Source organism: Eleutherodactylus coqui, chromosome 12, assembly GCF_035609145.1.
Source record: "Eleutherodactylus coqui strain aEleCoq1 chromosome 12, aEleCoq1.hap1, whole genome shotgun sequence".
NCBI lineage: Eukaryota > Metazoa > Chordata > Amphibia > Anura > Eleutherodactylidae > Eleutherodactylus > Eleutherodactylus coqui.
Window position 1 is genome coordinate 104,173,000 of NC_089848.1, and position 21,938 is coordinate 104,194,937.

At 48.5% G+C, this 21,938-nt stretch overlaps 1 protein-coding gene across 1 annotated transcript in view; it reads right to left on the bottom strand.

The window, feature by feature from the left end:
* The window catches only part of LARP4B (La ribonucleoprotein 4B), a 72,322-nt gene extending 55,985 nt beyond the window's left edge, over positions 1-16,337 (bottom strand). The window contains exon 1 of the mRNA XM_066585809.1: positions 16,010-16,337. The gene's annotated coding sequence lies outside the window, so the exon portion shown is untranslated. The remainder of the gene's footprint in view (positions 1-16,009) is intronic.
* Between the last annotated feature and the right edge of the window lie 5,601 nt (positions 16,338-21,938).

Below are 21,938 nucleotides of genomic sequence, written 5' to 3' on the forward strand. Positions count from 1 at the left end.
TATTGGTACCATTTTGGGGTACATACGGCTTTTTTGATAACTTTTATTGCATTTTTTGGGAGGTAAAATGTTAAAAATTAGCACTTTGCCTCAGTTTCTTAGCACAGTTTTTTTTATTTTTTTAGGCCAATATGAGGAAAGCCCCAAAAAGGGTTTTCTTTTTACAATTTTACTTTTTGTACAATTTTTATTTATTTTTTCATACACACACCATTACTGAGCACCATGACTTATTTTTGTGGATAGGGTTGTGTGAAGACTCTTTTTTCCCCCAGGGTCAGCCCGTGGTTTCTATTAGTACCATTTTGGAATACATAAGACTTTTTAAATGGCTTTTTATTACACATTTTCTTGGAGCCCGCGGTGACCAGAAGAGCAGCACCAGGGGCCGCATGGGATGAATAACGCATCATTGTGATAGTTCATACTTTTGTCGTGGTGGTAATGGATTTTTGCTTAGATTTTTTTCCTTTGTTTTTTTTTTTTTTTTATGACTATCGGTAAAGGGAATTTTTTTTTTAACTCCGTATATGTCAGTTTTTGCAATAAAAAAAACAAAAAAAAAACAACATTTCCACTTATTTTAACTCATGGTTTGATGGCTTAAACAATATACTGCAATACTTCAGTTATGCAGTATATGGCAATACGGCTGGCATTCTATCAGGACAGGCCACGGCCGTTGTAAACGCGGCACCTGGCGGTATAGCGGGAGAAGCTGCTCCGTAGTCGTTAGTCGTTCTGTTTCTGCTCCCTGAAACCAAGTGATGGCTGGTCAACTTTTCGTTCAACATAAAGAGGCAGTCGTTCCTCTTCGAAGGACGGCCGGCTGGCAGTGAATGGAGACGCTCCTGTGTGATCGTCATTGGCACAGCTGTCACGTAGTCAAGTGCCCAACAGTCATGCCACTTAAAATCACCCTTTGTGGTCCCCTAGTTTGTAAGAGTTGGCAATATACAGGACATCTGATATGGTGACAATCTGAGAGGTGCCATGTGCGCCGCTGCCAGCCAAATATGCAGAGAGGGATCTCCGCTTTGTATATTGTGCGCTACTAGGCGATTAATGGGGATGTGTCATCAGAAAATTACCTCCGGGCTCACACTGCCCAGCTTGGTAAGGGTAGGTTCACAAACCTTTAGGAAAAGACGGCTGAGCTTGTGGCATCTAACCGGCATCTTCTGGTCCCTTATTCTTGGGATTCCAAAAAAACCGGCAACGGTCAGATGTTTGCTGTTGGTCAACAGAGGAGCGAGTCATCTAGCGAATGGAGGTGGAGCGCGCCAGAATCTTCCGACCGCTCATAGCTATTCACTGCGTACAGGCGGGTCAAAGACTGAATGACACCCCATTACACCGAGCGAGGAATCGCTTCATTCCAGTAAGCTGAAGCTCAGCAACCACTCCGTGGCCTGTCAGCGGCGGCGTATACACGGGACCGCCATCACTGAAAATTAGCATTTCAAGCGTTAATTCGGGTGATGCCTCATGGGGTATTGCCCCTCTTAGACTAGCCGATTCTCGTTGGAAGGAGTGACGTCACCGCCCTCATGATCTGTTTAGACAGGAAGCTCATCGTTGAGAATCGATTACGTCTCGTTCAGGGCTTCGCATAAACGAGGAGCGTTTACACGCAACGATGGGAACGATCTGACGATGAGGTTTAGTCTGGCTGAGACGGAACAATTACAACTCCGGCCACGGTGTGTGTAAGGGGGGGGGGGGCGGTGTCACCATTACTACTGCAGCCACGGTGTGTGTAGGGGGGGGGGGGGGGGGGGGTCACCATTACTACTGCAGCCACGGTGTGTGTAAGGGGGGGGGAGGGGGGGTCACCATTACAACTCCGGCCACGGTGTGTGTAGGGGGGGGGGGGGGGGGCGGTGTCACCATTACAACTCCGGCCACGGTGTGTGTAGGGGGGGGGGGGGGGGCGGTGTCACCATTACTACTGCAGCCACTGTGTGTGTACACTATTAGGGCGCATTCACACAGGCATAAGCGCATTTCGTTATGCAAATATGCTGCATATGTGTAGCACCAAAATTCGTACGCCCGTGTTTTTTGTGCCAACCTGGCATATTTTTATTTTACTGCATTTGCGCACACAGAAAAGAACGCAGACCGGCTCACTGAGATGATGCGACAACAAACAGTAAATATGCCGGCTCTCTGCGTATGTGCGCTCGCTTCCTCGTTTCAATGGCCCATGGCGGTATGTGATCCGCACCAGAAGACGCCATGCTGAATCCCCCCCCCCCCCCCACACACACACACGGTTGCACGTTGAATGAAAAAAAAAAAAGATGCCCATGTCAACGAGCCCACTGAAATCAAAAGGTTCTAATCACTGTGTACTGAGCGTGTAGCACGCTGCCCAACCGTGCTCATGTGAGCGAGCCCAAACAATCCGCCCTTTGAAGGCAACCATTATAAGGCTGATGTGGCCCTTGCTGAAAGCGAGTTTGTGCGAGCCCGGCCTACTCAACGTAATTGGCGCACGTGTCCGAGCCGTCCGTGCAGATGCTACAAACCCCATCGCTATGTACCAATTTTTCCTTCTTCTAAACTACGGGACCCCAAGAAACAGGAGGGTTTTTCTAAATAACCGGCCGTCCCAGATAACACCTAGTAGACGGCGTGCGGCCACCGAGTCCAGGACCAAGTAGTTGGTGAACTTAGTTGCTGACAGCTCCCACCCACAGCACAGCAGGGAGTCAGGCCATTCATCTTTATGGCGGAGCGCATGTAATTCGCTGTGTGCCGCCCACATGAGAAGTCGCGCAGTCAGTACGCAGTGACGTTCAGAGCTTGCTGCGTGCCCCTGATCACCATGTACTACCTCGGCGTGTGTACTTGCTTAGATAGAACATAATGTCGCCTTTAAGGCGCACGTATTTCGCGCATTGTGCGCGAGCGACAACATGGGAGCCTATGGCAGATTGGTACGGAGTATTACACACACGTAATACACCGCCACCACAAGTTCATGTGAAGGAGCTCAGGTTTGCGAGTATAAATAAGTACACACACAACAGAAAAACAAACTATCAAACAGAAAAATGGTAAAAACAGGGTAGTCATAACAATAAGGGACCAAGAAACCTCAGTTCTTCCTGATAAAAAAATAGATGAACATACATCACCGGCCACAGATACTATATCTATATCCCGATATATACAGACATCAAAAGACACTAACCCAGAAGTAATCAGAGATACAGCAAATAAAAGTATAACCTGCAGAACCCCGATCAGGTAGGACAACTTCCTGTAAATCAGAGAAATGAGCAACAAGGAAGTAAGACCAGAAAAATGTCCCTTAAGAGAGCAACGGGCAGAGAGGTAAACCCTCTCACAAGTATTGCCACCTAAAACAGCATTTAGAGATTTGCTTAACAGAAGGGAACCAATTGACCTTTATGGGGCATGCGTTGTCATCTGTGCAGCAAAGAGGAGGAGGTGAGCTGTGACATCACCTGATCCTGTGTTATCTATATAAAGTGTCGCCTCTTACTATAAACCTGCCTGTGACGATAACAAGCCGAGAAGTTTCCTCTACAGAACAGAAAATAGACTATTAGGCCTAGTGGTCAGCGAGAGAACTGCAGGATATTTGGATATTTTAAGTATAGATGCTGACAAGAAAAAAAAAAGCAAAAATTCCTAAAAACAAACAAAAAAACTTGACTTATACAAGAGGTAATTTTCTGATGACCTAAAACGATAGCACATGGCTAGGATGTGCCGTCCCTTTGTGACTTCTGGATCTCTGGGATCAGCCACTGATTTAAAAAGAATAAACTTGCTGGTGTAGTGCCGATACCTTCTGATCGGCGGCGCCCCCAAACGCCCACCGCACCGCTCAGGACATTGCAGCTCAGCTCCTTAAAAGTGAATTGTATCAGTCAATTCCCAAAAGTAACCCCCCCCCCCCCCCCCCATCATAAAGTGACGGCGTATCCTAGGCTGTACGCCCCCCCCTCCCCCCCCCCCCCCCGTATAGAACGGAAAGAACCCTTTTTATGCTGCTCTGCAGAATATAAGTTAAGGAGTTGTGAAGTTTTATGTGGATGAGGCCCATCACGCCGTGCAGTAAGCGGGCCCCGCACCTCCGCCGTACGAAGTCGCAGTTACATTAGGCCCCTTTAAAGGGGTTTTTCCAAGTAATTATTCTCTTTCCATAGTTCTTGGTTTAAATTCATGCCCAATCCTCAAGACTGAGCAAAACCAAAAACCGGCAGGACTCTGACCCTCCACATCCCAGGATCAGTAGTTTCTGGGATCCGACGCTTGCCGGACTAGCATAGTAGTAACTCCGTATGGCCGCAGGACTAGTACCGCAGACACCGGTCGCTGAAGCGTGTGGGGTGGCAGCATTAGCTCCGGCGTGCCTCAGCTGAGGAACACGGGTAATCCCTAAACGCGGGCACTCACAAACGCAATGGTGGCCACAAAATTTGAGCCCGCAACGCGCTGCAAATGGAACCCATTGACTTCAACGGGAGCTTTCACATTATTTTTTCCCGTGCATTCCGAACGCTAGGAAAAAAAATTTAAAAAAAACGTGACATGCTCTATTTTCAGGCGCAACTACACACCAGAAGCCCCCCGTCTGCCCAAAGTCACACATGGAACAATGCCACCTGGTCCTACTGGGTCAGCTGGCCCGCCTACTCAAACTTAGCGCTGCTGGGACCGCGCCGATGTCAGCGAGTTTGTCAGCGCAATCAAGTACAGTAAAATACGCCAATCGGTGCGAAATTGCCGACGATTGTGCACCCAGCATAGCGCATATACGCCTTCGCGATAGCGAGCATATATGTGTTAATGCCCGTAAGAGGGGCTATATTTTTCAATCGTACCCTATAATAGACTGAAAAAACTAAAGTTTAAAGGGGCTGTCCCGCCCCGAAACGTTTTTTTTTTTTAATTCAATAGGCCCCCCGTTCGGCGCGAGACAAACCCAATGCATGTGTTAAAAAAAAAAAAAAAAAGAAGGTTTATTACTTACCCGAATCCCCACGCTGCGGCGGCTTCTTCCTTACCTTACTAAGATGGCCGCCGGGATCTTCACCCACGATGCACCGCGGGTCTTCTCCCATGGTGCACCGTGGGCTCTGTGCAGTCCATTGCCGATTCCAGCCTCCTGATTGGCTGGAATAGGCACACGTGATGGGGCGGAGCTACGAGGACCAGCTCTCCGGCACGAGCGGCCCCATTCACCAGGGAGAAGACCGGACTGCGCAAGCGCGTCTAATCGGGCGATTAGACGCTGAAATTAGACGGCTCCATGGAGACGAGGACGCCAGCAACGGAGCAGGTAAGTGAATAACTTCCGTATGGCTCATAATTAATGCACAATGTATATTACAAAGTGCATTAATATGGCCATACAGAAGTGTATAACCCCACTTGCTTTCGCGAGACAACCCCTTTAAGTGAAGTTGGAAAAAAAAAAAGTGTAAACCCCACTTCCTAAGAGTCTTTCCTCTGTCTTTCTGCAGTCACACCAGCCAATGCGCGCGGCTGCCTTCTCCTTGGGCATCCGCCCAGACGAGCGCCGGTGAGGTCATCACACAGCTATTCAAATAATGCAATAAGGCGATATTGGAAAGCAAATAATGACAGGTTGGAGTAAGCGGCGGGGCTGAATATGGAGAACCTGTAGGACAAACACCGTGACATAAGAGCCAGAAATAGAGCTGAGCCGGCCTACATAAAGCAGACGGACGCACGCCGCAGCTTCCATCAGTCGGGCAGGTCATCCTGCGGCATCGCCAGAGGTTTCAGGATGTGTCAATGGGAAAGACATGCAGTAACTGCAGCCTGGAAACGGCCAAAGAGCGTGCTCCATTATGAGGGGCAACAACTCTGCTTGCAGTCACATGACCGTCACATGTTTGCCCTTTGCATCAGGGCTTAAAGGGGTATTCCCATCTCTATAACTCACCGGACATACCTTCAATAGGGCTGACCGCAGCAAAATAAACTAAGCATTACTTACCCCTCTGCTGCCGCCAGGATCCAGCGCTGCAGCCCCGCTGCGGTCCCGGCGTTTCTTGCGAAAGCTGATGTTGCTACTCATTCTTTACGCATCGGTGCTTACATCTTGAGCTCCAGGCGTTTAGGAACGTGACGCTGCAGCCTCTGATTGGCTGCAGTGGTCACCTGACTTACAGTGATGTCAGCTGTCACAATAAATGCCGGGACCACCGCAGGGCTGCAGGGCTGGATCCCGCTGGTAGCAGAGGGGTAAGTACTGTTTGCTCTACTACAGTCAGCCCCTATTAACCAAACAACTCCTTTAACTCCAATCTAGGGGATAAGTGGCCAATCGGTGGGGGTCTGAATGCAGGGACCCCCACTGATCTAGAGAAAGAGCCAATGGCAGTCCCTGAAGTGTTGACAGCAGTGGCACCACTTTAATCGGACCACTGGAGATTGTATGTTCTAGCTCAAATCCTTGGTGATCTCCGACAGTCCCAGGGAAGTGAATGGAGGTCACCGCTGTCAAGATTTCAGGACCGGTTGGGCTCCCAGCGTTTGGACCTCCACGATCCCCAGGTTATCCCCTATCTTGGGGAGAAGATAGGACAGATAGCACCCCTTTAATAGTGGGACATCCTGGGAGTACGATGATCATTAGGACTTGGTTTAATTATCTTAGGTGATGCCAAAGAGAATTTGTATCCGGGTCCGTTCACATCTGGATAATAGCTGGATCCGTCTTATAACGGGGGTCCGATGGAATCAGTAACAGATCCGCAGGCCGCGACCACATAATGGCGTTCGATTGTGTTCCGCTAAACAGACCGTTCGCGTGTCTGCGCTGCATCAGGACGCACCGCGTGGAGTCACTCTTTAATGCTGTATGTTATTCCGTTTTCTCTCATGGGAAAAAAAAAAAACGACAAAAAAAGAGGTCAATTTTTTTTTCTAGTATAGCCAGCAACAAGCCAGAAAAGAAGCGCGTACACGGACGCCAATCTGTGCGCATTCTGCTTTGCGCCCATTGACTTGAACAGGCCATTGTTATCTAAGAGATCAGACCACAATGCGAAGCCATTCTTTCCCCCCAAGCCATAAGTCCTGTGTAAATAACGCAAGTCTGAGTAGCCCTACTGACTAACGGGTCAGCGCGCCGTCCGCACGCAGTCAGACGCACGCGGGGGAGAATGAAGCCTGTCTGAATAGTTTGAAGGCTTTTTGTTTTTTTAATGGATGTGGATAGCGTGTAATTCTGGAACAAGCCCAAAACATTTCGCAGCATTTTTGTGCGATGCCGTCCTCCACCAGACGACTGCGACCGGCGCACGTGGAGGAGCAGTCTGTAGTATTACTCGCACTTCTGGGCCGTGCCGTCATAAAGAAATAGAGGTCACCGAAGTTAATGGTTTCTTACATGGCGCCCAAAACCGTTCGTGTGACGGGTCCGCCCATCGTAACCTGGAGGTTATGGCTTTGTATCAGCCGAAGGACAAGACAGACATCCCACGTGCGGCTGTGAAGGGACAACCTAAGGTGGGTTGACACAGGGCGGATCTGCCACGGAAACTCCATCTGGAATTTCACCACGGCATGTCCGCCTGCGGCCGCTAACCCCGTGGTTGGCCAGATTTCTCAGAAATCTCGTACACATGAGACGGCGAATACGTTGCAACAAAGTTGGCGTAGCGGCGCGGATTTGCCGGCCGCAGTAGGTCCATTCTTTTTTTTCTCCCCTCTGCGGCAGTGCTCTCCTCCATGGGAGCACTGGCCGCAACGGAAAAGTGTGCGGCCGAGCCGCTCGAAAGCCCGCAGCCAAGTGCCGCTGGTTTTGAAGCTACTGATGGGGAGAGGTTTTTGCCAGAACGTGAAAACTCACATCGGCGGGTTTCTCAGAAGCTACATTGCGCTCGTCCGGGTGAAGGTAGCTTAAGGGTGCATTCACACGAACGTATATCGGCTCGGTTTTCACGCCGAGCCGATATACGTTGTCCTCATCTGCAGGGGGGGAGACTGGAAGAGCCCAGGAGCAGGAACTGAGCTCCTGCCTCCTCTCCGCCCCTCTGCACTATTTGCAATGAGGAGGCGGAACGGGGGCGGGGCTAAGTTCCAGGAATTAGCCCCACCTCCGTTCCACCTCTCCCCATTGCAAATAGTGCAGAGGGGTGGAGAGGGGGCAGAGAGGGGGCGGGAGCTGAGTTTCTGCTCCTGGGCTCTTCCAGCCTCCCCCCCTGCACATGAGGACAACGTATATCGGCTCGGCGTGAAAACCGAGCCGATATACGTTCGTGTGAATGCACCCTTAGGCAACAATTTTTTTTCATCTACAAGCATTTTGGGATGAGAATCGTTTTTGCAATTGGATTTTTATTTAAAATGTTGCAGCGTTCGGCTTCTGCAGTTATTTACCCCTGTATACTGCAAGCCGCAGAAAGCCTGTCCGTGAGCTCATCCGGCGGCTCGGTCTCCAGACCCCCTCGTGTCAGCTGATGTATGACCAGATCACGGATTATCTTTGCGTTGGTCATACATCAGCTGATACAACAGTCCAGCGGAGGAGAGAAAAGAGCTGCAGACAGAGCTTACTGACCAGTTGGCTGGGAAAGGCATTCTGCAGCTTGTTGCATACGGTGACATATTAACTGCAAAAGCCAAAAACACAAAATATTAACAAAGCCCGATCCCGAAAATGATTTTCAGCTAAAATACATGTACGCTTATAGAATCACAAGGTACCCCTTAATTTACAGGATAGGAGATGACTTGCTGATTGGTGCGGCGCTCACTGCTACAACCCCCACCAATTCTGTGTACCCCTACTCTTGTCACCGGGGGCTCCTCCAGCCCGCAGGGAGGTCTCTATGAATGGAGCGCTGGCTGAGAACACGTTGTTAGCACTCTATTCATTCCTATGAGACTGATGGAAATACCTGAGTGCTTGCTGCATGGAAAGTGAATGGAGCGCCAATGACACCAGCGCTCCATCTAGTCTCCTCCTCGCTCGAGAAGAGGATGGAAGACACTGTACCCCCATGCTAAGGATCTGTGGGGGCCTCAGTTGCAAGAGCCCCACTGATCAGCAAGCTATCCCATATACTTTGAATAAAGAATAACTTGTCATTTTCATAGAACCCCTTTTAAGACAAAAAAATATATTAAAGCAAACATATGTATAGGGAAAGGGGGAGGGGCTTATTTGTATAGCGCCAACTTATTCCGCAGCGCTTTCAGGTAATTTATTTTTTACCCCCCAGCAAGCTGGGTACTAACTTTACCAGCCTCAGAAAGATGGAAGGCTGAGTCAACCTTGAGCCGGCTACCTGAACTATACGGGGATTGGAGCAGCAACCTTCAGGTTGTGAGCGAGAGCTTAGGACTGCATACTGCTGCCTTAACACTCTGCGCCAGTTTTTTCTTAAAAGGGGTTCTATGAAAATTTAAAGTTATCCTGTATTCAAAGTATATGGGATAACTATACACACACAGACACACACACACACACACACACACACACACACATAGCCCCCCAAGGGGTCCATAGCCTTTAGGTTGAAGCTGTCCCCACCGGTCACAGCCATGCTAGGACTGACCCGTTATCCGTCTTCTGCACCACAGAGGAGGGCTGCGCCGTATCATCATTTTTAGAGCCAATGCTAAACTCTGCACGAAGTTGTCCTCGGTGAACGTGTCAGTATGCGGCGCGCACTCCTGCCGAACCGCTCGACAAATAAGGAACACTTTATAAATGGGGATTTGTTGAGAGGCGTCCAACTTCCTGTTAGGATTCTTTAGTCTACCATTTACATAGCAAAGAAAGTGATAATCATGGTCAGATCTCCTCGGAGTGCCGGGTAATAAAAGGAGAACTGAGCCTTAGAATGACGTAAAAGTGCTTTGTGGCCCCATGTCATACCGCGATGGTACCGGGCCCCCTAGAGAAGATCTCCAACCCTGAGGACCCTGTGATCCATATTCGGTTTTGAGTAACGAGCCACATTTAGGTCCGAAAAGGAGGCACATTAAAGGCGTTTTTTAAGGGGTGGGGAAAAAAAATGTATTTGGGCAGGGAACACTTAATATAAAAATGAGCATTACTCACCTCTTGTGGTGCAGGACTCAATGTAGGAGCCCCGATGCTGCCATCCCAGAAGCAGCTGCAGTGGTCACGAGACGCTCACTGCACATGTGATGGCTCAACCAATCACAGGAGTCAGTGGTCACATGACATACAGGGCCTTATCACCTAAGCCTGTGACTAAGTAATGGGCGACACATGATCACTGAAGCTTCTTCTGGAATCAAAACAACAGGGCTGAGGCTTCTGTGCAGGACAGGCAGGAAGCAGAAGGGGGCAGTATGACTTCATTTTCAATTTTTCCCCCACACCTGGAAATCTCCTTAACCCTTTGCAATCCAATTTTGGATTGAGGGTTTCCTAGGGGGCTTTCTCTTTCTGCCATTATACAATAGCGCCATCTGCTGGCTAGAGCCAGTACTGCTGTATGGGACATGCTGGAGAGGCCCCCGAAAACAGAGCGGCCAGTAATATACAGTAGAAAAACCCTGCCGGACGTCTTCCGACATCGGAGGTGTACAGCCTTCAATCAGAATGTCTGAAGATGTCAGACAGTGGATTGGAAAGGGTTAAGCGCTTTCCATTTAGAGTCCTCATGTTCTGTCGGTCGGCCCCCTATAGTGCTTAGCAAAGTACTAACGACCACTTGAACGCGAGTGATTGAGTTATCACAGGTCCTTCATCCAAGCCACGATTTCACCCAAGTGAGCACCTGAATCGCCGAAGCTCTGAGCTCCGCCCCTGATCACATGACTGACCTCATCGTAGGTACTTCAATATTTTGACCAACTCCAACCGTCACCACAGGTCCTTCAGTGAGTTACATGTGATGTCATTCACCATATTATAAGTGGCGCATTCCACCACCAGAAACACTGTTACTATAAAAACAGCGAGTTTCCCTAAAAATAAGCCCCACCCTGAAAATAAGCCCCATCATAAATTTTTTTCAGGAATATCGAGGTCACTTGAAATATAAGCCCTACCCCGAAAATAAGCCCCAGCTGCAATACATTTTCTAAAATTACCTAGCAGGCTCTGCCCAGGTCCCTCCCGCTGCTCTAAGGAGCTCCAGCTTGTCCTGCAGGTATATTAACATCTTCCTCCGCACTTCTGCAACAATCCCTACCTGATTGGTTGTTTGGGTTGGCTGATTCACAATTCCAGCAACCTGATTGGCGATTGTTGCAGAAGTGCGGAGGAAGATGTTAATATGCTTCCTGCAGTCCCCGTCCCCCACAAAAGGTCACTTACTGGTTACAGGGGTCATAAATCCCACCTTCAGAAAGCGATGGCTCCGATTGATTCTCAACCGCTGCACAGCCAATCAATGCAGCCCTCGAACTAATGCGATGTCTGTGATTGATTCTTCAACTGCTGCTCAGCCAATCACCGCCATCAAGTTATGGAGGCAGGATTTATGAACTGGCCAATCAATGCCACGGCTCAGCCAATTCATAAATCCCGCCTCCACAGCACAATGGCTGTGATTAGCCAATCAATGTAGCACTTGATGAACCAATCACAGCCATCGCTGGTGATCTTCTGTGGACAGTTGAGGACAGAGCAGCGAGAAGGACCTGGACCGAGCCTGCTAGGCAAGTATAAGACGACATTCCTAAAAAATAAGACATTTCCCCAAAATAAGACCTAGTGCCTCTTTTGGCGCAAAAATTTATATGAGACATGGTCTTTTTTGGAGAAGGAAACACGGTAATACCTAGTATAGCCCTATACAGAGCAGTCTTAAGCTGGCCTAAGGAGCCAAAGACTGTCGATAAAGCAGGAACGCTCTGAAGTTACAGTGCAGGTACTCTTCAAGGCCGCCTACAGACTGGCGAGAAAATCACGCAATCCTCAAGCGACGCAATAGTGCGAGAAAACGCAGAATTATGAAACCCATACTTTTGAACGGCTGCATTCCTATTTGCGAAGTTTCCAGTTCAGCAACGTTGCGAGATTTGTAAATCGCAGCATGTCCTATCTGCGTCTTGCTAACCCCCCCCCCCCCCCCAAGTCCCCCATGTTTTCCTATGGAGACTCTTGCGCTGTGACGTTTCCCATTAAAATCAATGTGAAAGATTTGCAATAGTCCGACGCATGTAAAAAGCTCGAGGATCGCAGGGTCATAGAAGCGATGCAAAAAGTCTTTGAATGAAGAACACCTCGCATCCGTGTGAAAACGCACAGATTGGCGAGTGTGATATTGAGTCAAGTCTCTAAGCCCAATATAGCCCTCGCCGGTGTGAATCCGGACTGATGTTAGACATTGGTGGCGTACCAGCAAAGCACATCGCAAACTGGCACGGTTTAGTCGTTAGTGGGCCTTATTGCACCCGTATCCTGCCAGGACACATTCTATGGTGAGTTACACAATGAGTCACAAACCACGGGTTGGGGGGATCCCTGCTCTAGAGACATAGTGTGCGCCCCTCAGGTACACATACCACGGGCTGAGAAGCTGGCAGACTACTACACCCTCCAAAAAAGTGGCCCCTTACCAGAAGGAAAAGTAGTGCTGGTTTTCAGTTCCAATATCGATTCATACTGGACCTCATTTTAATAAGAGCCCCTGTACCCCCAGAGGATCACAGTTGTGCCAAGATGACATCCTCTTTTAATAAGGCATTTATATGTCAGTGCAGGGGTCCCGCTCCGGACTCCCTCTGTCCTGGGAGAGCTGCTCCATAAGAATGGCTCCATCTAAACTGCCGTCTTGTAATATGACATTGTCCCACGGACCACGGCTTCCCGTGGACAGGAGTCAGGCATCAGCTCTGCATTCTCAGAGTTGTGCACCTTGACTGTTGCAGTTTTGGGGTCGTCTTAAAGGGGATCCACTGATTTGATGGGACATCTTTATAAAACACAATATTCCCAGTAAGCATCACCTGTGGATGAAAAGTGCGGCAAGCCACGGCCGCGAATAATCACAGATCGCTGAGCGGCCTCCACTTAAAGGTGCGCGTTATCAACGGATACGACTATTGCCAGCAAAAACCGAAAACGCAGTACGATCTATCAAAAGCAAAAGACGACGAAGGACTATATGAAAAATACGCAGAGAGGGGACCAATCATCATCATCATCATCATTTCCCCAAGCCTATACCATAATACACGGCAAAGTAGGACGTCTTTCTCATGGGCTTGGAGGAAAAAGAGAAAAAAGGCAGGACGGTGTGAGCGGCCCAACAGAACTGAAGGGGCTTTTCTCACTGTGTATTGGAGCAGGACACATAACCCCTCCGGTGTGAGCCCTAGATCACACACCAAGAGTCACACTCCCCGCCATCTGCAATGCTCCGCCGCCACTTTCACCAGCGGACGCCGCTGCGTTGGTTAGGATGTTTCTCCGACTTAGTTTTCATCTGACAGAGCAGAAAAGCAAATTTTGTGTATCGACAATGTAACAGCGCCAACGCGGTACCAAACTCCGAAATGCTGATGGGAACTTCTGCCATATTTTGGCTTCTGCCCCAGAAGCACTACGCAGCACCTTCTTGCCACTTTTGCCAGAAGCTGCCAGCCCAACGCAGCCGCATCTACGTTATTTTCCAGGATCATAAACCTAAAGCTGAAGCCAACGTAGCAGAGAAACATTTAGCCCGTCTACAATGTAACAACTTCCCATCTGCTGACGGGAACCTCCAGGTTTTGTACCGTACCGGTCCCATAGGAGATACGTACCACCAGACGCTGCGACACAGGTCATGACTTCTCACATCACACGGCTTCGCATGTTGGTCCCATGTAGCCGAAAACCATTCTGCATATCCACACTGTTACACCGACAACATTGTATCAACTTTCCCATCTGCTGATGGAAACTGACAGTTTTCACAACATTCTGCCCCCAAGGAGATACATGATACTTTGTCACCACTTTTTCCACAAGTCACCGTAACCGGCGACTAGTTTGTTTGTTTTTTTTCAGGATCACACGGCTTTAGTTTTATGTTTTGAGCCAACGGAGCAAAAAAACAAATCCAAAAAAACCCAAAAACATAACCTGCTATCTGCGGGCGGGAACTTCCAGTTTTTGCAACATTCTGCTCTCTGCCCCAGAAGCAGTGAACATTGGCACCACTTTTTCCAGAAGCTACTTCAGCTCCAGCAGTGTTTACATTAGGATTTCTCTGGGATCATGCGGCTTTAGTTTTCGATGTCCCATAACAATAGATGGTAACAACCCTCCCCCTGCTGACATGCGCTTCCAGCTATTAGACCTCCCCGCTGTCCGCCCCGGCGGCGATACGAGACACTTTGTTTCTACGTTTTCTGGCAGATGCTGCCAAAAATTATGATATTTCCAGAATCATTCCATATAGCAGAAATGTATCCCATTAACAAACCGTCTGCCGATGGGCGCTGCGGGCCTCTGCAACATTTCGGTCTGTGCCCCAGAGACAACTGTGGATACTTCTTCCAGAAGCCGCCATAACCGACAACGGAATCTCCAGTCCTCGGATCCGGCGGCTTTAGCTTTACGCTTCAACTCAATGTAGCAAAAAACAGTTCTCACATCCAAAAAGTAACAGCGACACATTGTAACAATGTGACAATGTGACGGGAACCTCCAGCGCCCGCAGCACTCCGGCCCCAGAGGAGACACGCAATACCTCGCTGCGGCACCAGTTACAATTTCCCCGCATCAGGCGGGTTTAGTTCTAGGTTTCGGTCCCGCGTAGCGGAACGTTCGCAATCTACAATGTAACAATCTGCCGATGGGAACGTCTGACATATTTGGCGGTCTGCCCCAGAATTCGTGCGCAACACTTTGTCGCCACTTTTTCCAGATGGCGCCATAAACCTGCGCAGCAGCGGCGTTATTTTTTCTCGGATCACGCAGCTTTAGTTTTACGTTTCGATCTCCCATGGCAGAAACACTTGGCATATCTACAAAGTAGCCGACTGCGGGGGGGTCACTGCCAGCTTGGGCAGCATTTCTGCGCCCGCCTGCGATACGTGACACTTTGTCGCCAGTTTCACCAGCGGATACGATTCTCCCCGGATCAGACGCCTTCTGTACTAACCTCACGGAACAGAAACATCTCTGCAACATTCTAACAACCTGCCATCCGCTGACGGGAACTACAAATCTGTACAAGATTTTGGCGCCTGCGCGAGAAGCGATCCGCGACATTTTATTCACATACTTCCCACTAGCTGCCATAACCGGCGCAGCGGCATCAACTTTACGATTTTTCTCCGACTCTTTCGCCTTTAATATTACATTTCACTCTTACGTAGCAGAACTTTTGCGCATTTACAGTGTAACCGCCTCCCATCCGCCGCGGCAACTTCCATTATTCTTAACCTGCTTTGCCATACTTTTCTGCCACTTTTCCTCGCAGAAATGGCCGCACACGTTATGATTTTTCGCGCTCACGCGGCTTTTAGGTCTTAATACCAAGTAGCAAAAAAAAACAAAAACATTTAGCGCAGCGACAACGCAACAATCTGTTGGTGGGAACTTCCACCTTCTGCAACATTTCGCCCCCAGAAGCGATATCGGACACTTTGTCGCCACTTTCTTCAGAACTGACACCGCGGCGTTTACATTATTTTTTTTTCTCAGATCGGGCAGCGCAAATTTTGCGTTTCTGGTCCACGTAGCCAAAATTTTGCACATCTACCCCGGGAACTTCCAATTTCTGTAACATCTCAGCCTGCGCCTCGATCGGGGAGCGGCGCTCATGATCCGGCGGAGGATGGGGGTCGTAGCGTTCGCCTACGGATAGCGCTGGTCGCCCTGTACGCTATTTAGCGCAGATTCCACTGTAGGTTCCCCCATAGAGGATCACTTATGTAATAAGGGCAGTTGTCCCCCTGAGTGATGCCTGATGACGTCTATTGTCCTCTGTTATCAGCCACCAGCGGGATGGCTGCCGGGGAGGCCGGGCTGGATGGGGAGGAGGAGGGCGGTTGGTGCGGCGGCTCTCACCTGCTCGCTGTCAGGTCTTGGCCTGCTGCTTGCCTCGCGGTCCACGGCGGCGGCCTCCTCCTCTCTCGGACTCTTCCCCTCGGCTGCTCGGGTGGGCGGGAAAGGGGGGAGAAGGAGCACTCCGTCCCGTGACGACGGGGATTGAAAGCAGCAGCAGCCACACGCCTGCTCTGCCCGCAGGGAACAGCCGAGGTGAGGGGGCGCTGGCGGGTCAGGGAGCGGAGGGCGGGCGGCTGTGGAGGCGGCGGGACGCCCGCGGTTATCACCACAATTTCTCTATCCCGTAAGAAAAAAGGAGGAGGACGAAAAAAAACCGAGACAGTGTAACTTCCTGCGCCCGCCGGAAGTCCCGCCTCCGTTGTCACCGCCTATTGGCTGTCGTGAAGTGGGCGGGAAGAACGCCGCGGCCTGGAGCGCACTGCGCCTGACGCAGGGAACCGCCGCTGACGTCACGGGGAAGTCCGGCGGCGCTAGGTGGGCGGAGTCTGGTTGAGGCAGGGATCTCCTCCCTGTTCGCTTAGCAACAGGTGACGCGAGAAGAAGCGCTTTATTCATAGGCGGGGGCGGAGCGCTGTGGGCCGGCCGCGGATCTGTCGGATGTAGTGCGCGCCCGGGGAAAAAGATGGGAAAACTAAGGATTAGTGCCTGAAAGTTTTGTGCAGTAAATAGGATCCATTGATTTCAATGGGTTCGTTGACAAGTGCGTATTTTGTGTGCGCATTGCAGTCGCGCACAAAAAAAAACCAACAACATATATGAAGCGTGCCTGCGCAGAAAAAAGCGAAACATCTGGAACTCATTTAACTAAATGGCCATCTCAACGGGTGAGAACAGCAAATATGTAACGCCCATTCTGGAAAAGGAATACGCATGCGCTAGCGTGAATCCGAGCGTATGCTGCACTTACACAGGAAAAAAATGCTCCAATTTTTCGTATGATCTTTGCTATTTTCGTTATTTCGTTATTTTAAGCATTTAAGGACGTGGCCGTTTTTTTAACCCCTTAGTGACCAAGCCTGTTTGCGCCTTAGTGACCAGGCCAAATTTTGGAAATCTGAGGTGTCACTTTAACATGGAATAACTCCGTAAAGGTTTTGCATATCCAAGTGATCCTGACATTGTTTTTTTCACCACGTTGTACTTCATTTAGGTGGTAAAAATAGTCCAATATAATTTGTGTATATTTATTAAAAGTGCCAATTTTGGGAAAATTTTGAAAAAAATATCGTTTTTTCACATTTTCAATTGTAATATATCAAATATGTCCAAACATACTGTACAAACTTTTGCTAAGATATACATTTCCATCTATTTACTTTATTCTGGATGCACATTTGAAAAACTTTTATGTTTTTTTAACCATTTAGGAGACGTACAAATTGAACAGGATTTACACCCCAAAATGGATCCCCCTGTTTGTCCTGTGTTCAAAAATATACCCATTATGGCCCTAATCTTATGTCTGGATGCACAACGGGGCCCAAAATGAAAGGAGTAGTAGGTGGCTTTCAGAACAGAAATTTTGCTTGAAGGCGTTTTAGGCCCCATAGCACACTTGTAGAGCCCTTGAGCGGCCAAAACCATAGAGAACCCCCAGACATGACCCCATTATGAAAACTAGACCCCTTAACGAATTTATCTAGGGGTGTACTGCGTGTTTTGACCCCTCGGTTTTTGAATAAATGCAAGCAAAGCAAAAGGAAAAAATTGTGATTTTCGTTTTTTTGGCAATTCTGTCATTTTAAAAACAGCTTTTTTTGTACAGCACACATATAAATGAAGACTTGCACCCCAAAATGGATACCCCTGTTTGTCCTGTTTTCAGAAACATACCCATTGTGGCCCTAATCTTATGTCTGGATGCACAACGGGACCCAAAATGAAAGGAGTAGTCGGTGTCTTTCAGAACATAAATTTTGCTTGAAGACATTTTAGGCCCCATAGCACACTTGTAGAGTTCTTGAGCGGCCAAAACCATAGAGAACCCCCACAAATGACCCCATTTTGAAAACTAGACCCCTTAACGAATTTATCTAGGTGTGTAATACCTATTTTGATGCCACAGTTTTTGAATGAATTCAAGCAAAGCAAAAGGAAAAAATTGTGATTTTCATTTTTTTGGCAATTCTGTCACTTTAAAAACAGCTTTTTTTGTACAGCACACATGTGAATGAAGACTTGCACCCAAAATGGATACCCCTGTTTGTGCTGTTTTCAGAAATATACCCATTTTGGCCCTAATCTTATGTCTCGATGCACAACGGGGCCCAAAATGAAAAGGAGCAGTGGTGGCTTTTAGAACATAAATTTTGTTTGAAGGCCTTTTATGCCATATAGCACACCTGTAGAGTTCTTGAGCGCCCAAAACCATAGAGAACCCCCACAAATGACCTCATTTTGAAAACTAGACTCCTTAACAAATTTATCTAGGAGTGTACTGTGTATTTTAACCGTACAATTTTTGAACAGATCTAAGCAAAGCAGAAGGAAAAAATTACGATTTTCATTTTTTGGGCAATTGCGTCAATTTAAAAACTGGTTTTTTTGTACAGCACACATATAAATGAAGACTTTCACCCCAAAATGGATACCCCTGTTTGTCCTGTGTTCAGAAACATACCCATTGTGGCCCTAATCTACTTACAGGACCCATGGCTAGGCCTATAATGAAAGGAATACCCGTTGGATTTCAGGGTACAACTGAATAAATTCCAGGTGCCATTGCCCACTTGTAGAGCCATTGAGCGGCTAAAACGATAAGGAACCCCCTCAAATGACCCCATTTTGAAAACTAGACCCCTTAACAAATTCATCTAGGAGTGTTCTGCGTATTTTGACCCCACAGTATTTAAATGAAGCAGAAGGAAAAAATTACGATTTTCAATTTTATTGGCAATTTTTTCAATTTAAAAACAGTTTTTTTGTACAGCGTACATAGGAATGAAGACCTTCACCCCAAAATGGATACCCCCGTTTGTCACAAGTTCAGAAACATACCCATTGTGACCCTAATTTACTTACAGGACACATGGTAAGGCCTATAAAGGAGGGAACAACCGTTGGATTTCAGGTCACAACTCAATAAATTCCAGGCCCCATTGCTCATTTGTACGGAATAAAAACTGACTCCCTAAAAATATCCCCCCCCTCCCCCACACACTCCGCGCCCTTTTCGGCTTTCTCCAAATCTTAGATAAAAGTAGTTATGTGAACTGTGTGGTATTTCCGAAGACAGGGGTTATTACGGAGGCTGGTTGGAATGGGCACATGGGGCAATAAAACCGGTATCCCCCCTCCTCTCATGCTTTTTGGGGGTCATTTCTTGACCTCAGTGGAGGGGATGGGGTGTTAAAAGTGGCGCTCTGTGAGTCTTCATAAGCTTGCGCAGGTGCGGCGGTCTCACACAGAAGGCGCTCAACAAGCTGCTTCTGGAACTGCAGGAAGGCGAGCGTTCCCGGGGCTTCTTGTAAAATACGTATTACTGGTAGCGGTCTGAATAACGCCGGGCTCACACAGCCGTAGGCGGAATCCGCTTGCGGAGGCCCGCAGCGGATCGCATCTGTGAGCCTGGCTGTGACCCTGCGTACGGCCGCGTAATGTACTGCGCATAACTGCCTACTCACACAGGCGGTCATGCGCAGTACACCTTTTTTTTGTATTTCCCGCAACGTCGCTTAGCGATGACACGGGTACCCGCAGCCCGTATACAAGGTAGTTGCGTATGGGCTGCAGATATATCCGCGACCTTGGAGCACAATAGGCTCTATGCTGCGGATAGCCGCGGTAAAATAGAACCTGCTGCGTTCTCTTTTCTGCGAGTCGATTACGCAATTCCAACCCGCTAATGTGAGCGGAATTGTGTAATCCAATGCGATTGATCTGCGTAATACCGCGGATCAGACGCATGCGGAATCCGTAATTCCTATCCGGTCATGTAAGACTGACCTATGTTAGATCGCTACTTTTTTATTACGTGACCGGGGACCACTCAATGAGGCCACCCGTCACTGCTCCAGGCTCTCGGCGACCGTTGGTCGTCGAGAGCAAGGAGATTTTAAGTTTCCTGGGCTCCCCGACTCCTGCGCATGTGTCCGGTATTTTGCCGGCGGTCACATATGCAGAATCCGGGTAAGTTCACGGATGAGGATTGCGTCGGGGTGCAAATACGGAGGCCTCCGGTAAAATGTTTCATCTCATCTCACCGATCGCATCGGTGAGGGGAGATGAAACTAACTTTTTTTTTTTACTTTTACGTGATCACCATTATCCATTGGATAACGGCGAACACGTGACCAGGAACCGCTCACCGCGGCTCCCCATGAAATTTCCAGGCTCTTGGCTAAGTTTTGTAGCCAGGAGCAGGGAGATTTTAAGTTATCCTGGCAATCCACGGCTTTTGCGCATGATCCGTGAGGGGAGATGAACTGTAAGCGTTTTAAACCTTTTTTTTTACTTTTTAAACTTTTTTTTACTTTAAATAATCACTGCTATCCATTGGATAACAGTGATCATCTCTGCAGTGACATCCCTCTGCTCCTGGCTACACATGGCAGCCAGGAGCAGAGGGATTTTAAATTTCCCGGGTCCTGAGCCCCTCTGTGCAAGCGCCCGATGTCAATCATCGGGCGCGCATGCGCAGAAGGGGACCCAGGTCCCGGAAGACCGGGACACCGCTGAGGACCAGGGGTGAGTATTTTCACCTCCCCTCATGGATCCGATCCATGAGGGGAGGGGAAATTAACCTTATTTTTACCTTTTTTTTAACATTTTTACGTGATCGCCGCTGTCCACTGGATAGCGGGGATCGCGGGCCTGGGGACCGCTCGCCGCAGTCCCCGGGGACATCCCCTGGTTCCTGGCTACCTTCAGGAGCCGGGAACCAGGAGATTTTAAACTCCCCGGAGGACCCATTCATCGCGGCAGACATCGGGGAAGCAGGGTGAGTATTTTCAGCTGCCCTGATGGATCCGATCCATCAGGGCAGCTGAATATTTAACTTTATTTACTTGTTTTTTACACTTTTTTGCGATCAGCGCTATCCATTGGATAGCGCCAATCGCAATGCCGGGGGGGACTGACCGCAGCCCAGGATGACAGCTCCATGCTGTTGGCTACCTGCGGGCACCAACAGCATGGAGCTGTCTCGTCCATAGCCCACAGGGCTTTATTCTCTGTAGGACGCTTGTTTTTACGTCCTCAGAGAATAAAGCCCACTTGGGCAGGACGTAAAAAGACTATGGGCTGGTCGTTAAGGAGTTAAATTCCATTTTCGTTTTTTCCTCTACCTTCTAAAAAATCGACGTCGCTGTCTGAGGACCGGTTGTTTTTTTGCGGGATGAGTTGTATTTTTCAATGGTGCTATTTAATGCCCTGAAAAACGTATAGGAAATTTTAAGTGAAATTTTTAAAAAATGAAATTCCGCCATCTTTGGGTGCTTCTTGTTTCTACGGCGCACAAACTGCAACAATAACGACCTGATAACTGTATTCTCTGGGTTGGCATGAATACCAGGATACCTGCTTATATATATATATCTTTTTTTTTGCTGGACTACTTGTATTAGTTTTCGAAGATAATACATTTTTAAAGATTATTTTCTGCCACGTTTTCTGTATTTTCTCGTCGACATAGTCGAGTGGGGCTCATTCTGCGCAGGACGTCCGGTAGTTTCTACTGGTACCATTCTGGAGTAAATATAAGTTTTTGATGGCTTTTTATTACATTTTTTCCGGGAGACGGGTTAACCAAAAAAAGCACAATTCTGGTATTCTTTTTTTTCTGATGACGTTCACCGTGCGGGCTAAAAATGCGCTACTTTGATAGATCAGACTTTTACGGATGCGGGGACAAGAACTTGCGATGGCTGGATCGCTCCTGCAGTATGATGTAATACCGTAGCATTACATCCTACCACGATCTGACAGGCAA